Here is a 7679-nt window from a genome sequence, read left to right on the forward strand (position 1 = left end):
GCATTGGAAAGGTAACAGTACTCTTTAATTTCATACCAAACCTTCATGGGGAATATACACACAGCTCCAAGTTGTTATCAGCAACCGAAGGAAATATTGACACCAGGGATGCAAAATCACAGTGCGGTAGCTGCTCTGCTTCGCTGTTCTTGCTGAGTTCTCAGGGGTGAGCCTTTTCCTAGGATGGCTTCCGCACAGTCTGACTTAGCGGCTTGGCTTTTGGTACTTGGGCTCACTCTCTCCCTCATGAACACAGTTAGTGTGCGCAGGTCTTCCCAAGGTTGGTTTTGCCCACTCATCCTTTTATTATTTCCTTGATTATTTTCTCTTATATTTTTCATAATTCCTTTCCGCTCTGTTTTTCACAAGCCTGAAGCACCTTTAGAGGGTTTGAAAAGGAGAATAAATGAAAAACAATTCCAACACTTGTGCCCCTATGAGTTGCAGTAAAGGACTGAGTTTGTCCCCAGCATCTTAACATGCAACCCATTCCAGTGTTCTTGGTTGGAGAATCCCAGGGATGGGGGAGCCTGGTGGGCTGCCGGCTATGGGGTCGCACAGAGTCAAACACGACTGAAGCAACTTAGCAGCAGCAGCAGCAGAATTATCAGCATGCCTCCTTCTATTAGATAGCCTTCTTCCATCAAGAACTCACTATATTCTATGTGCTCCTGTACCTTTAACCATCTGATCACCATGGTAGGTCTTTGGAAAGTAACTTAAAGTTGAAGAACTGATGTCTTTGATGTCTTCCCTTATGTTCTCTACAAAAACTGTATTCGATTTATTTAAACTAAATATTTCTATTCCTATTATATTTCTTGTACATGACTCTAGTCATGTACCAGACACTGTGCTACATGCTCCAGGGAAAAAAAAGAAAAAGAAAGCTGTCTTTAGAAAGGTCTAAAGGGAAAAATAAAGTGAATGTGCACTAACTGTAATAAAGATGAAAGTTTTGGCTTGGGGACAGAGTTAGAACAAGAATTAGACTCAAGAATATTATGAGTCATTCTTCACTTTCCTGTGTGTGTAATTATGGGCACATATGTAAAACACAACATTAGTCAACTCCAAAGAAAACAAACATCTACCGTGACTGCACCACAGCCCCACACACATGAGCTGTAAGTATGCAGTGAATAGCTTTTACAGTTCAGAGGGAGAGATGAAGCGTCATTTGGCTGCGGGAAGGGTTTCTTGTTTGTTTTGGCCACACTGTGCGGCGTCTTAGTTCCCAACTAAGGGATCGAACGTGTACCCCACCTCCTACCACCCGCCTCCCCACCATGCATTGCTAACAAGGAGTCTTAATCACCGGAATATCAGGGAATTCCTTTAAGGAGGTATTATTTTTAATGATCCTGCAAGAATGAATGAAATGTCATTAAGACAGAAATGTAATCTTGCACATGGGGGAGAAAAAAAAAAAAAAAAACCTAGGACCATCAGATGTTTTGACATGCAGGGGAATGTAAGGAAGAGCTTAGTCCTTTGAGTTGTTAGCTTGGCCAGGAGACTGGAGTAGAAAATTGATAGGACTCTATCAAAGCTAGAATCCCACAAGCTGTACCACCACTGAACCTCAAGAAATGAATACTTCTTCCTAGATTTTCTGTAGAAGCCCCTGTGTGACACCAGCTGGTGGTAAAAACCTCAAATGGGTTTCTTTAGGAGGAAGGAGTTTGAGTCAGTTGTATCCATGTCTTGAATTCTTCATAAACTGAGAAGTTGACGTTATATACCAAGTGCTCAATAATTATTTATTGAGAGACTAGTGAGCCTTATGAATTATACTAAATATCAGCTACAAACTAAGTTCAGAGACTTCTCTGATATTTGCACATTAGCTCACAGAAACCAGAGCTTTGAAACTCCTTAGCAACCATACCAGACAGGAGCCTGATCAAAAATAAATTAGGTTCTTGGATCCAGTTCCAATTTGTGTATATTGGAGAGCTTCTTCACACCATAAGCAATTCTTGGACCCTGGCAGAATGTCCGAGAATTCAACTCCAATTGTGACATTATCTACCTGGAAATAGCATCAGATTTCACAGGTTAAGGTCTCAGCCCTTACAAAACGGCCACCTTCCCCGCACGCAGCCTCCCTTCAGGTGGCAGTAAAAAGCCCAAAGTTTACCTGTGCTTCTGACCAACTGGCTATAAATCAGAAGTTCCCATGACCCCCTTCTCAAATTAGATTAATTTGCTAATGCAGCTCACATAACTCAGAAATATTTTCCTTACTAGATCACCAGTTTATTATAAAAGGATGTAACTCAGGAACAGTCAAATGGGAGAGATGCAGAGGGCAAGGTGTGGCAAAAAGTCAGGGAGCGTCCATGCCCTCCTGAAGCATACCATTATTCCTGTATCACCTTGTGTTCATCAGCACAGAAGCTCTTTGAACAGTGTCCATTTGGGTTGTTACAAATGCTTCCTTACATAGGTGGTATTGATTACGTCATTGGCAATTGGCAATCAGCTCAACCTCCAGCCCCCTCTCCTCTCCCCAGATGTCAGCGGATGGAACAAAAATTCTAACCCTCAAATCACATTGTTGGCTCCATTGACAGCCAACCCCCAACTACTTTGGAAAGTAGGTGCTTTCCAAAAGTCTGTTCATTAATATAACAAAAGATACTTTTATTACTCTCAACACTTAGAAAATCCCAAGGGTTTGGAGAGTTCGGTGCCAGAATTGGGACAATGGTCAAATATATATTTCCTATTATAAATCACAATATCACAATATAGGTTTAGAAAAGTTTAATATTTTTCCCAAGTTGCTTTTTATGTGAGATCTCTAGAAATGTGTTATTTTATTGTATTGTATAATTTTTAAAAAAACTGGCATAGTTTAAGAATACATAGTATATTATCCTAGCAATTAACTACTTATACTATTATTTATATATGTGTTTATTCAAAACAGGCATATTGAATGCCAAATATGAGTTAGGCTCCAAACAAGGTTGAGGTGATTATGAAGATAACTGAGATAGGATTCCTGCTTATAAAGCTTCACAATTTAGGATGCGGGGAAAAAAAACAAACAAACACAATGGAAGGTTTTTACTAAGGAAACATCAATTGTTTCAACAAATACTGCCACTAACAGCATTGAAACTGGGTAATCCCTTATTTTTAACAATTGAAGGACCTGAGAATTCAAATTTTCTTTTAGACAAATATATTTGCCATTTAGTATTTTATCAAAATATTTATTGATTTTATAAGAAAAACAACAGCTGCATTTGTAAATTATAATCACTGGACCTAAAGGATAAAAATTAATAATTTGGGAAGAAATATTTTAACAAAATGATCAATGAGAATACATGAAGAGACAAATGATTTTGTTAAAAAAAATTGCTTCTCTCAATAAATGTCATAATTGAACACAAATGTATTATTGTTAAATCATAGAAATAATTAAGAAAAAAGACTAATTTATACTGTGCTTCTTTTTTAACAATTTGAAATAAATCCAGCCTATAATTGGTCTGATAATTTACTTTTAGAACTAGGTCACAGGATTTAAAGATCACTCTGGTAGGCTATATCCTCATGACTGCCAAGAATGAAAGTATCTTTAGAATCACCAAATGATCATTTCATACACCTTCTTCCCATTTTTAATGATCTGAGTTCTTTATGTAGCCATATACGTAAACCACATATGTACCTCGTTTCTTTAATATTTTTTTTTTCAAAAATGTTTTTCAGATCTGATGCAAAATAAAAGGTATTTAACCCACAGGGTGAATTTCTTTCTGTTATAATCCCAGTGCAGGTAGGAAGAATGTTTGAAAATGCCAGTGTTTCTTGCTATCATTTCACATCCACAAGTTAGAGGTTTCAACAAAGGGTCTTTATAGTTCACCCTTTTGGACAAATGGCTGGATCATAAGGAGTTAACACAGTTTAAGACTTGAAAGAGAAAAATGTTCCTAGCAAAAAAAGGCTCACAGCAAAATAATGAGTGCCAAGGCTGAAGCTGCTCTTTCTTGCTTTAGTGCTAGAACTGCATTATTCACAACTGCCAATCAGCTAATCTGAAAAGAATTTGTTCTCTACTGCATTTCTCCCTTATTGCTCCCACCCCACTGGTCTGGTGTACATCGCCTCCAGCTAGGAGGGTTTAGAAATGGCTACTAAACAGACAACAAATGCTGTTCTCTGCATCAAAGGGCAGTGGACACTGCGGAGAGAAAGGGCTTTTGCTCACCCCCATTTCCTTTTCACATTTAGCCTTTGCCACTGCAATCCTGAAAACCTCAGGCCATTGCAAAAGGAGAAATTGCCTGTCAGTTTCTGAAAAATTCAATACTGAGCTTTCACTGAAGATTTGGGGTGCTGAACTGGTTGCAGCTTCTTGAAATACTAGCAGCAAAAAAATTAAAAAATTAAGTCTACAGTAAACAAATTTTAACAAACACTGTGGCCACTGCCTAACGTGGTCACCATTATGTATAAAGTGAGGAAATTAGACATCACAATTTACACTTGAAAACAAAGAGTCTTAGATGAAGGTGAGAGCCAGGTTCTGCAATTACCGCTGTGTTGATGTTTGGAGCATCCTTACAAATGCTGGCCATGTTGTCACGACAAATGAACATGAGTGCATGCATGAGCAACGTTAGTAGACATAAAAATAGATTTATGTATAAATATTGCAGATGTATCTTTTAACCAGCATGGAGTAGTATCTTGGCAAATTTGATTAATGCCCCAGGGTTCTTTTTTCCCTTTGGTATATTCATGAAGCACCAGTTAAGAAGGTTGGAATTTATGTAGGTCTTCTGGGGAGTAATTATCACTCAGTGCATTAGCAGTGAAAAATCAGAGATCATTGCCAGCTTTCCTCACTTCCAAGGCAAGGCTAAACATTCCCTCAGACTGAATCAAATGGTCTTTGTTAATTTCTTGCACTAATTCACCAAGTGGCAATGCAGGAGTGACATTGGTTTCTGTTGCAGGTATTTCCATACTGAGGAAAACACAGTTCTGAGAAACTGTGTTTTTGAACCATTCTAAACCAGAAATTTCTGTGTGCTCCAGACGGGCACACAGAGCCAAGGGATGTCTAGCTCGCAGGCTCTTGATAGGTGAAGGAGGTGTGGATTGGACCTGAGATGGGTTTGGTTTGCTGTTGTTGTTAGTTCTGAGCAGAAGTGCACAGATCTGATTAGATTATCGAGGCAGGCTGGAGGGAGTGAAGTTACCCCAGATGATGAACTCAGATGCATTGCTTAATTCGACCTCTAATCCCATACTGGTTCAGTTAGACACTGGAGCTTCTTTACCAGCTGCAGTATCGCCATCATCCCCTAGCGACAGGTCCAGCACTCCATCTCCCAGCAGAGGCCCTGAGCTGCCAACCCAACTGCCCTTTCACTGGTTTCCTGCCACATTTCCCCCAAGCCCCCACACGCACTACCGCAAACCCACCAATCTGCTCTCTGCCTCTCCACTAATCCCACTGCTCCATATTAATCAGCCTCCTAGGGAGTAGTGGGAGCGCGAGTCCATTAGGTGGTCAGAGGCACCACAGATCACAGGACATAGTGCAGAGGGTCAGATACCACTGAGCTTCAAGCCAGCCCTGCCTCAGCATATCTGCCAACAATGGGGCAAGAGTCTACCTGGATGCAGCATCCAGTGTTCTAATAAGAAATATATAGAATCACTGGACAGGCCCAGTAGCCCCTAAATGTTATGTCATTTTATTTTGGAGTTAGAGACCTTTCATTTGTTAAGATTCAGCATCGAGAAATCCAAGGAATACATCATTTTATGCTGCTGAATGAATTTTCCTCTCCTGCCACCGTGAGGAGTATGTATAATGCCATTCAAATGTGGTTTTGTCACAAATGAACTGTATCCACGTGACTTAAGTGAACATGCACACATGTGTATATACCTAGAGAGATAGGAGAGTGAGAAGAGAAGGGGTAGTGGGGGCGGGGCGCTGGAGAGGGCAGGCGCATGCGCTGTACAAAAGGGGGTTGGGCAACCAAAGGACTCACTGCAATGCAGTTTTACATACAGGCCTGTAGGAGCAACCGGAATGTTATTAGACCATAAAAGCACATCAGGCTGATTTATGGTTTCTGATCAAGGTTTCTGTGAAAATTACTCTGCATCACCGGCTCAAGGTGACTGCTACCATTAATGTGTGGAAAATAAATGAGATGGGGACGCTGATAGCAGAGGAAGGGAAGGAAGCGCGAGGCAGTTTATACAGCACAGGTTCCCCATCTTGTTTTACAGTGCAGAGAAGCCTGTCATCAAAATGATTGCTGTGGGGCAGGAAAGGCAATTCTGGGTAATTAGATCTTATGGCGTGTAGCCGGTGCTTTCTTACAGCGAATGGATCAGGATGGTCGGGCGAATGCCTGTTCTCCGCATGCCATCTTTTCTATTTTCTGCTCATATTCAGAGAGTGTAGTTTAAATTTAGGAGAAGAAGTATGGCAATACTGTTTTCCTGACTCCATTTGACTCTAATAGTATTCATTCCCAGTTTACGGTTTTCCCGACTCTATTTGTTTCTAATAGTATTCATCTCTCCCCAATAAATAATCTTCCAAATTGGAGACTTTCCAAGAGAATTGATGTCTGGGAATATTTTATATGTCATCCGATGGCAACAAAAGAGTTCTGCTGGCCTTTTCCATTCCTTCCCTGTTTATAATTCATCACTAAAACATTTTGTACATGAAATGCCCTACTGCCTGTTTCAATATAAACAAATAGCATATACCCCAAGATCTTCTTACAAGATAGTTGCTGTGAAAGGTATAAAAGCTGTTTGCTTGCAAAACACCCTGCTCTTCCTCCTCTTTCCCTTTGTTCTTTTAGTCACTGTGAACTCTGCCTGCCTGAGCATTTGCTTGTATTTGGTGTCTTCATATTAGAGTTGGGAATGGCGCTCTCTTCCAGGATTTTGACTCGACATGCAAGTAGACAGCCCTGCCTTTTGGAATGCTTGGGAAAAACTAAGTAGATGAAAAGATTTGCAAATCTTTTTTCTTTCTTTCTTTCTTTTTTTTTTTAAACTACACCCGTTTCTCTAGCTATCCTAAAACTTGCCCTCTGATGCTTCTGTCTAGCATCCCCCATCTGGAACAGGCCAGTGTCTGATTTCCCAGCTGCTTCTGCTGCACTGATGGCCACCAAGAGGCATTGCTCCAAGGAAACCCACAGGCCTAGAGAACAATCAGCCCATTTAGCCAAAGAAGAACAGAGACCTGCATTTTCCCCTCACCCGCTGTTTTTAAGTAAGGCTTTCACTTTAGTGACACATCTTACTCTTAAGTGCCCGTGTCTGTGTGATAGCTGAGCTGGATTGAGACTTTCATCCCTGTACACACACACAGACACACACCCCGAAATACTGCCTCAGACAGACATTGAGGATTGGTGCTGCTTACCCATGTTGTCAACGATTCTGTTTCAAAAACTCAACACAGTCTCTAGATGATCCCCAAAATACCCAGTACCCAAAAGTTTTAATTGAAGCCAGGGATTCTAATATCCATACAACATTTTAAAAAGTCTTCAGAAAAGCTTTCTTTCACACCATGTCTTTTTATCATCACCGCAGTAGCGAGAGATCACTAAGATGGTCATTAATGATTTCCGTCTTTGGAATGGAAAATGCAAGCTCAG

This window comes from Oryx dammah, unplaced genomic scaffold (assembly GCF_014754425.2).
Source record: "Oryx dammah isolate SB20612 unplaced genomic scaffold, SCBI_Odam_1.1 HiC_scaffold_16, whole genome shotgun sequence".
Classification (NCBI taxonomy): domain Eukaryota; kingdom Metazoa; phylum Chordata; class Mammalia; order Artiodactyla; family Bovidae; genus Oryx; species Oryx dammah.